Consider the following 9453-nt stretch of genomic DNA (forward strand, 5'->3'; position numbering starts at 1 on the left):
TAACAAAATCAACCCGAGGAGGTCCACACCAAAACACATAATAATTAAAATGGTAAAAAGTAGTCATAAAGAGAGACTATCTAAAGCAGCAAGAGAAAATAAAGCAGCTACATACAAGGGAAACCCCATAAGTCTAACAATAAATTTTTAACAGAAACTTTGCAGGCCAGAGGGAGTGGCATGATATATTCAAAGTGCTGAAATGGGAAAATCTACAGCCAAGAATACTCTATCCAGCAAGGCTGTCATCAGAATAGAAGGATAGATAAAGAGTTTCCCAGACAAACAAAAGCTAAAGGAGTTCATGACCACTAAACCAGTCCTACAAAAAACGTTAAAGGGGAATATTTGAGTGAGAAGGGAAGACCATGAGTAAGAGTAAAAAGATAGGAAGGACAAAAACAGTAATAATAAGTAAATCTAAAAATCAGTCAAGGTACTCACAAAACGAAAGTATGTAAATTGTAACACCATATACCAAAAACATGGGGAAGAGAAGAGTAAGAATGGGTTACAATTTAAGTAATCATCAACATAATATAGACTGCTATGTGTAGAAGATGTTATATACAAATGTAATGTTAACCACAAATCAAAAACTAGTAATAGATGTGCAAAAAATAAAGAGAAAGGAACCCAAGTATATCACAAACCATGAAAGAGAACAAGAGAAGAAAGGAACAGAGGATAACTACAAAAACAACCACAGACAAGTAACAAAATGTCAATAAATACATACTTATGAATAATTACTTTGAATGTAAGACACCTGCAGATTGAAAGTGAAGGGATGGAGAAACACCTATCATGCAAATGGATGTCAAAAGAAAACCAGGGTAGCAATACTTATATCAGACAAAATTGACTTTGAAACAAAGACTGTAACAAGAGACAAAGAAAGATACATATAATAATAAAGGGGACAACCCAACAAGAAGATATAACAATTGTAAATATTTATGCACCCACATAAAAGCACCTAAGTAGATAACACAGTTAGCAACAAGCATAAAGGAACTAATTGATGATAATACAATAGTAGTAGGGGTCTTTAACACCCCACTTACATCAATGAATAGATCATCCAAACAGAAAATCAACAAGGAAACAGTGACTTTGAATGATGCACTAGACCATATGGATTTAACAGATATATTCAGAACAGTCAATCCTAAAAAGAGAAGAATACACATTCTTTTAAAGTGCACATGGGACATTTTCCAGAATAGATCATATATAGGCCATAAAACAAGTCTCACATATTCAAAAAGTTTTAAAGCATTCCATGCATCTTTTCTGACCACAACACAATGAAACTAGAAATCAACCACAAGAACAAATTTGGAAGGAGCACAAATTCATGGAGATTAAATAACATGGTACTAAACAATGAATGGGTCAATCAAGAAGTTAAAGAAAAGATTTAAAAATTGCGTGGAGAAAAATGAAAATGGAAACACTAATGTCCAAAATCTCTGGGATGCAGCAAAAGCTGTTCTAAGAGGGAAGTCTATAGCAATGCAGGCCTACCTCAAGAAGAAAGAAAAATCTCAAATAAACAAACTAACCTTACACCTAAAGGAGCTAGAAAAAGAACAACAAACAAAACCTAAAACAAGCAGAGGGAAGGAAATAATAAAGATTAGAGCAGAAATAAGTGATACAGAAACTAAAGAACAAACAAAGATTTAAAGAAGAGTTAATACCTATTCTTCTCAAACTATTCGAAAAAATAGAAAAGGAAAGAAAACTTCCAAATTTATTCTGAGACCAGCATTACTCTGATACTAAAACCAGATAAATACACCACAAAAAGAAAATAACTATAAGCCCATATGCCTGATGAACATGGATGCAAAAATTCTTAACAGAATACTAACAAACTAAATCCAATGATACATTGAAAAAATCATTCACCACAATCAAGTGGGATTTATTCCTGGGCTTCAAATGTGGTTCAATATTTGCAAATCTATCAATATGATACATCACATCAATAAGAGAAAAGATAAGAATCATATGATCATTTCAATAGATGCAGGAAAAGCATTTGGCAAAGTACAATATCCATTCATAATAAAAGCCCTCAATAAGGTAGGTTTAGATGGAACATACCTCAACATAATAAAGGCCATCTATGAAAAACCCACAGCTAACTTTATCCTTAATGGGAAATACTGAGAGATTTTCCACTATGGTCATGAACAACACAAGGATGTCCACTTTCAGCATTTTTATTCAAATATTTTATTTTTATTGGAAATCCTAACCACAGCAATGAGACCACAAAAAGAAATAAAAGGCATTCACATTGGTAAAGAAGAATTAAAACTCACTATTTGCAGAGGGCAAGATACTATATATAGGAAATTTGATAGTCTCCACCAAAAATCTTCTAGAACTGATAAATAAATTCAGTAAAGGTGCCAAATACAAAATCAATGTACAGAAATCTGTTGCATTTCTACACTCTAAAGAAAGAGAAATGAAGAAAATAATCCACTTTACAACTGCACCAAAAATAGTAAGATGCCCAGGAATAAACCTATCCAAAGAGTTGAAAAATCTGTACTCTGAAAACTATAAAACACTGTTGCAGGAAATTGAAGACAACACAAAGAAAGGAAAGACATTCCATACTCATGGATTAGAGGAACAAATTGTTAAAATTCTATACCACCCAAAGAAATCTACACATTTAATGCAATCCCTATCAAAATAGCAACAGCATTTTACACAACTAGAACAAACAATTCTAAATCTGAATGGAGGGCGCCTGGGTGACTCAGTCGTTAAGCATCTGCCTTCAGCTCAGGTCATGATCCCAGAGTCCTGGGATCGAGTCCCGCATTGGGCTCCCTGCTCTGTAGGAAGCCTGCTTCTCCCTCTCCCCCTGCTTCTGTTTCCTCTCTGGCTGTGTCTCTCTCTGTCAAATAAATAAATAAAATCTTAAAAATTTTTTTTTTAAATTTGAATGGAACTACAAAAGACCCTGAATAGCCAAAACAATTTTGAGAAAGAAAAGAAAAGCTGGAGCTCCAGACTTCTAGTTATATTAAAAAGCTATAGTAAAAAAAAGAAAAAGCTATAGTAATCAAAACAGTATGGTACTGGCACAAAAACAGATACATAGATCAATAGAATAGAATAAACAACCCAGAAATAAACCCACAATTATATGGTCAATTAATTGTCAACAAAATATGAAAGATTATCCAATTGGGAATAAAAAGTCTCTTCAATAAATGGTGCTGGGAAAACTGGACAGCAACCGTAAAAGAATGAAACTGGAACACTTTATTATACCATACACAGAAATAAATTCAAAATGTATTAAAGACATAAGTGTGAGACCTGAAGCCATAAAAATCCTAGAACAGAAAACAAGCAGTAACTTTGACATCACCTAGCAACTTTTTTTTTTAAGATATGTCCTCTGAGGCAAGGGAAACAGAAGCAAAAATAAACTATTGGGACTACATAAAAATAAAATGCTTCCGCACAGTGAAGGAGAAATCAACAAGACTAAAAGGCTACCTACAGAATGAGAGAAGATATTTGCAAATGACATACCCAAAAAGTGTTAGTATCCAAAATATATAAAAAAACTGATACAACTCAACACTAAAAATCCAAATAATTCAATTAAAATGGGCAGAAGACATGAACAGACAATTCTCTAAAGAAGATATAAAGATGGCCAACAGACACATGAAAAGATGTTCATTATCACTTAACATCAGGGAAATGCAAATCAAAAGTACAATGAGATATTACCTCACACTTGTCAGAATGGCTAAAATCAACAGCACAGATACAACAGGTGTTGGCAAGGATGTGGAGAAAAAGGAACCCTCTTGCCCTGTTGGTTGGACTGCAAACTGGTGAAGCCACTGTGGAAAACAGTATGGCGTTTCCTTAAAAAGCGAAAAATAGAACTATCATGTGATCCAGCAATGATACTACTGGACATTTACCCCAAAATGCAAAATCACTAATTCAAAGGGGTACATGCACCCCCATGTTTATAACAACATTATTTACAGTAGCCAAGATATGGAAGCTGCCCAGTTGTCCACTGATAGATGAATGGATAGAGAAAAGTAGGTATATATATTATATATGCCTATATAATATATAATACATAATGGAATACTATTCAGCCATAAAAAAGAATGAAATCTTGCCATTTGCAGCAACATGGATGGAGCTAGAAAATATAATGCTAACTGGCATAAGTTAGTCAGAAAAGAACAAATACCATATGATTTCATTCATATGTGGAGTTTAAGAAACAAAACAAATGAGCAATGAGGAAAAAGTAGGGAGAGATAATGAGATGAACCAAGAAACAGACTCTTAACTATAGACAACAAGCTGATGGTTACCAGAGGGGAGGTGGGTAGGGGGATAGGTTAAATAGGGAATGAGTATTAAGAAGTGCACTTGTCATGATGAGTACCGGGTGATGTATGGAATTTTTGAGTCACTATATTGTACACATGAAACTATTATAACACTGTCTATTAACTAACTGGAATTAAACTAAAAACTTAAAAAAAGCCCACAGGAGTAAAGGAGCAGGGTTTGAGACAGGGAAGAAAGAAATGCCAGTATTAGGGAACATTATTGAAGTAATTTATGGACACAATGGGGACCTGATTATGCCAGGATATCACAAAAGTATAGAGAAAGTCTTTCAGGATTGACACTTGAAGGAAAGGAGGCTAAACCATTCACCCACTAGCTCTCCCATTAGTTGATGATTGCCCAGTGGCATTAGTTTTTTAAAACCCCTTGAGCATTTGATTTAGTGGGCTCTGAGGTCTTAGCGAAAGCCCTAAAACGGATAATGAGAAGACACTCTGTATGCTTGAGTTGGAACACTGCCTGCATGACTGGAGTCTGAACTCACAAAAAGTGTTCACTGTCTCTGACTGAAATCTCAAGTGGGGCCATGTAATGTCAGAGACTAAGTTCTGCCACTATTTCCATGGTCGCTTACTTATGGACCAGCTTATGTCACCTCTTCTCAAAAGCCTTCTATGATCACCCAACCTAATTAGATGCTCCCAACCTTTCCTGCCTAGGAGTTCTTTTCTTTTCTTTCCTTTCACTTATTATCATTTATAATTATCTACTTATTTGTCTTACTATTTCATGTCCATCTCTTCTACTAGAAAGAGCCTCAAACGCTCTGGAACATAGTAGGCAGTTAATAAATATTTGCTGAATGAATGAATGGATAAATGGATACATGTAAGATCTGAGGTGTGGTATCCTATTGTTTATTTAGCTTTGCAAGCATTTTTTCTAATATGCCAACTCTCACTCCCATTACCCAAAAAGCAGGCAAGCAAGCAGGTAAACAAACAAACAAAATGGCTGGAATATTTGTTCATCTGCTTATCTAGCAACCAACCTTGAGCTAAGATCAAATAAGAAGTTGTTTGCTTGAGGCCATTGTGGGGAAACTGGAAACACATTGGAGTGTCCCAGAACTAGGACTGGATTGAATTATTGAAATATAATGATAGTAACTACCATTTACTGAGTACTTACTATGTGCCAGTCACTGACTTAGTTCTTTATATGCATCACCTCATTTGTCAGAACAGGTCTAGAGGCTTTATTTCTCTTTTACAGATAATGATCTGAAGAGTTAGGAAAATTGAGTAGCTTGTTCAAAACATACAGTAAGAGGGCAACTGGGAATGAATGCCAGTTACTATTATTATTATTTATTATGTTTTTCCCAACTTTTTCTTTCAGTGTCATTGAGATATATTTCATATACCATAACATTCATTCATTTAAAATACACAGTTCAGTGGATTTTTGTATATTCAGAGAATGCAACCATAACCATTATCTTATTTAGAATATTTTCAAAACCCCTAAAAGAAATTCCATAGTCATTAGCAGTCATTCATGTCTAGTATCTGGTTAACCTGCCCCACTCCAACCACTAGTCTGTTTTATGTCTCTACGAATTGCCTATTTTAGACAATTATCATCAATAGAATAATACCATTTGTGGTCTTTTGTGACTGACTTCTTTCACATACCATAATGTTTCCACAGTTTATCCATGTTGTAGCATGTATCGATACGTCATTCCTTTTTATAGCTGAATAATTTTCCACTGTATGGATTTTGTTATTCATTCATTAACTGATGGGAATTGGGGTTGTTTCCATTTTTGGCTATTATAAATAATGCTGTCATGAACATTTGTGCACAGTTATGGTGTGGGTGCATATTTTTGATTTTCTGGGACTATATCTAGGAGTGGAATTGTTGGGTCACATGCTAACTCTGTGTTTAACTTTCTGAGGACCTGCCAAACTGTTTTCCAAAGTGGCTACCCCATTTTTTCATTCCCATTATTAGTGTTGTCTTTTCATTTTCTTGATGGTATTTTTTAAAACACAGAAATTTTTAATGTTGATGCAACTCATTTCTCTCTCTCTCTCTTTTGTGAGTCACATTACAAAATGTGTCACACATTTTGGTGTCACATTATAAAAATCATTGCTTAACCCATGATCACAAAGAATTACTCCTATATTTTCCTCTAAATGTTATAGGTGTCAATCTTAAATAAAACAAGTGATAATGTAATTAAACAGTGATGAGTTTATTTGGGAATAGGAGGAGAATTGCAGTTTGGGACAAGGAAACTATGGTGAGCCAAGATAAGTCCAAAGAGAAAAAGGGGAGGCTAGCTTTTATTAGGTTCTCTGAGGAAACTGGAGATTGTTTTGAATATAAGTTTATTGGAGGAGAGTGAGAATTCAAGGTTGTGGCAGTTTCTTACTGGTGGGCAGTTTGTTGTTACTGAGGAATGTGGAAAATTTTCTTCTTCCTCCTAGTCATGTAAATTGAGATGAGTGGTATGTCTGTGAGAGCTCACTCTTTATGACTTCCTAACTCCATTTTAAATGAAATAAAGGTTTCCTTTATTCATTTTCACATAGGTTGGCTCATGTATTTAGATCTTTGATTTATTTTCAAGTTAATTTTGTGGATGGTGTGAAATGTGAAATAGGGGTCCAGCTTCATTCCTTCTTAAGTGGACAACCAGTTGTCCCAGTATTATTTGTTGAAAAGATTATTCTTTTCCCCATTTAAGGTGTTCCTGTTGAAAATCAATTGGCCATGGATATGAGGACATATTTCTGGACTGTCAATTCAATTTCATTGACCTATGCACCTAACCTTGTGCTGGTACTACACTGTCTTGATTACTATAGCTTTTTAGTAAGTTTTTTTTTCTGCTTATCCCATGATTTATTTATGGTGGAATATTAATAAAATTATTAAGCATGATGAATGAATTTTCAGCAGCAGGATTACAGAAAAAAATAAATAGTGGCACTAAAGATAAAATAAATTTGACATTTTCAATCAGTCCAAAGATTTTTACTGAACAGCAAATTAAGCAATTTTATGTTTATCTGGTGCAGCATTAAAATTGGTTTATGATGCAAACTACATTTAATATATGTTCTCTATCTTCCCAAACTAGAGCTAAAACCCTTTGAGGATAGAGGCCATGTATCATGTTTAATTTTTTATTGTTATGTTAATCACCATACATTACATGATTAGTTTTTGATGTAGTGTTCCATGATTCATTATTTGCGTATAACACCCGGTGCTCCATGCAGAATGTGCCCTCTTTAATACCCATCACCAGGCTAATGCAACCCCCCAGCCCTTTCCCCTCTAGAACCCTCAGTTTGTTCTACAGAGTCCATCGTCTCTCATGGTTCATGTCCCGCTCCAATTACCCCCCCTTCATTCTTCCCCTCCTGCTATCTTCTTCTTCTTCTTCTTCTTCTTCTTCTTCTTCTTCTTCTTCTTCTTCGTCGTCGTCGTCGTCGTCATCGTCGTCGTCTTCTTCTAACATATAGTGGATTATTTGCTTCAGAGGTACAGATCTGTGATTCAACAGTTTTGTACAATTCACAGTGCTCACCATAGCACATACCCTCCCCAATGTCTATCACCCAGCTGCCCTATCCCTCCCACTGCCCACCACTCCAGCAACCCTCAGTTTGTTTCCTGAGATTAAGAATTCCTCATATCAGTGAGGTCATATGATACGTGTCTTTCTCTGATTGACTTATTTTGCTCAGCATAACACTCTCCAATTCCATCCACGTCATTGCAAATGGCAAGAGCTTATTCCTTTTGATGGCTGCATAATATTCCATTGTATATCTATATACTACTTCATCTGTCGATGGACATCTTGGCTCTTTCCACACTTTGGCTATTGTGGACATTGCTGCTATAAACATCGGGGTGAACGTACCCCTTTGGATCCCTACATTTGTATCTTTGGGGTAAATACCCAGTAGTGCAAATGCTGGATCGTACAGTAGCCCTATTTTCAACTGTTTGAGGAACCTCCATACTGTTTTCCAGAGTGGCTGCACCAGCTTACATTCCCACCAACAGTGTAGGAGAGTTCCCCTTTCTCTATATCACTGCCAACATCTGTCATTTCCTGAGTTGTTAATTTTAGCCATTCTGACTGGTGTGAGGTGGTATCTCATTGAGGTTTTGATTTGGATTTCCCTGATGCTGAGTGATGTTGAGCACTTTTTCATGTGTCTGTTGGCCGTTTTGATGTCTGCTTTGGCAAAATGTCTGTTCATGTCTTCTGCCCATTTCTTGATTGGATCATTTGTTCTTTGGGTGTTGAGTTTAAGAAGTTCTTTATAGATTTTGGATACTAGCCCTTTATTTGATATGTCATTTGCAAATATCTTCTCCCATTCTGTCAGTTGTCTTTTGGTTTTGTGAACTGTCTCTTTTGCTGTGCAAAAGCTTTTTATCTTGATGAGGTCCCAATAGTTCATTTTTACCCTTGCTTCCCTTGCCATTGGCGATGTTTCTAGGAAGAAGTTGCTGTGGCTGAGGTCGAAGAGGTTGCTGCCTGTGTTCTCCTTCAGGATGTTGATGGACTCATGTCTCACATTTAGGTCTTTCAACCATTTGGAGTCTATTTTTGTGTGTGGTGTAAGGAAATGGTCCAGTTTCATTCTTCTGCTTGTGGCTGTCCAATTTTCCCAACACCATTTGTTGAAGAGACTGTCTTTTTTCCATTGGACATTCTTTCTTGCTTTGTCAAAGATTAGTTGTCCATAGAGTTGAGGGTCCATTTCTGGGCTCTTTATCCGTTCCATCGATCTATGTGTCTGTTTTTGTCCCAGGACCATACTGTCTTGATGATGACAGCTTTGTAATAGAGCTTGAAATCCCGAATTGTGATGTTGCCAGCTTTGCTTTTCCTTTTCAACATTCCTCTGGCTATTTGAGGTCTTTTCTGGTTCCATACAAATTTTATGATTATTTGTTCCATTTCTTTGAAAAACGTGGATGGTATTTTGATGGGGATTGCATTAAATGTGTAGATTGCTCTAGGTAGTGTTGACATCT

This window comes from Callorhinus ursinus, unplaced genomic scaffold, assembly GCF_003265705.2.
Source record: "Callorhinus ursinus isolate GAN/ISIS: 27379988/994484 unplaced genomic scaffold, GSC_fseal_2.0 scaffold40, whole genome shotgun sequence".
NCBI lineage: Eukaryota > Metazoa > Chordata > Mammalia > Carnivora > Otariidae > Callorhinus > Callorhinus ursinus.